This window comes from Geospiza fortis, unplaced genomic scaffold, assembly GCF_000277835.1.
Source record: "Geospiza fortis unplaced genomic scaffold, GeoFor_1.0 scaffold275, whole genome shotgun sequence".
Taxonomy (NCBI): Eukaryota; Metazoa; Chordata; class Aves; order Passeriformes; family Thraupidae; genus Geospiza; species Geospiza fortis.
Window position 1 is genome coordinate 4,671,542 of NW_005054341.1, and position 1,005 is coordinate 4,672,546.

Consider the following 1,005-nt stretch of genomic DNA (forward strand, 5'->3'; position numbering starts at 1 on the left):
GACTGATTTTTTAATTTTTTTTTTTTTTTTTTGGGTTTTGATATCTCTATTTTTTTTATCCGCTCTGAATTTCAAGACTTCGCTGTCGAACTCCAGGGTCCAAACCATCACAACCAACCAAACCCCAAGCCACCAGGTTGCCTTTTTTTAAAGAGATTCTTTCTATAAAACGTGTGAAAACGCTTCTGTAGTGTCTGCTGTCAGATGTGGGGGACTGAGTAATCCAGCAATAAACCGTTCCGGAGGCAGGGAGCAGCTCCCGGAACACCACAGCCGGAGGCGACGGCAGCAGCACCTGTTGGGAGTCGTGGCTGTCCAAAGAGGTTTCCAAGATTGTGTTTTCCTGGGATCCTCTCCGTGTTTGGACGGGGATGAGCACCCAGATGCAGATGGAAGGATGCCAGCCCGACATGGATCTATCCAGGACATTCCAAGGGGATCTGACTGCTCTGTGTCCTCCCAGAGAAGTTCCCAGGTGCTCCATGTTCCAGGGCCTCTCCCCTTCCCCCCCTGGAGCCATGGATCCATGGGTATTCCCCTTCCCAGCAGATGTTTTTGGGGGATTGGCTGCTCCAGCCATCCCATATCTATGCACAAACACCCCCTTCCCTCAGGCTGGTGCAGGTGCTCCCCAAAAGCTGCAGGGCTGTTTCTAGTCTCACCAGCAGCATAGGAAAAGAAAAGAAGGAAAACTCCATCCCAAGCCCCCCTTGGAGCGGTTCTTCCCACAGGGAGAAGCTGCTGAGTGCCATGGATGATAATTAGTGTTAATTAATGATGGACAGACCCCAGTGGGACCTCTCTGCCTGGCGGGCCGGAGCGGGGCCTCCCCTCCTGCTCCTGGAGGATCATGGAGCTGGTTTTAACCTCGATTGCCAATTTTATTCCCTTTTTTGTCCTTGGAAGTGCAAGGTGAGCAGCGGTTGCAGGAGCAGGGAGTGTTTTGGGAAGGGCATTTTGGAACCCTCTGGGGGGACCCTTTGCCCTGGTGGAGAGTGAGCGGTT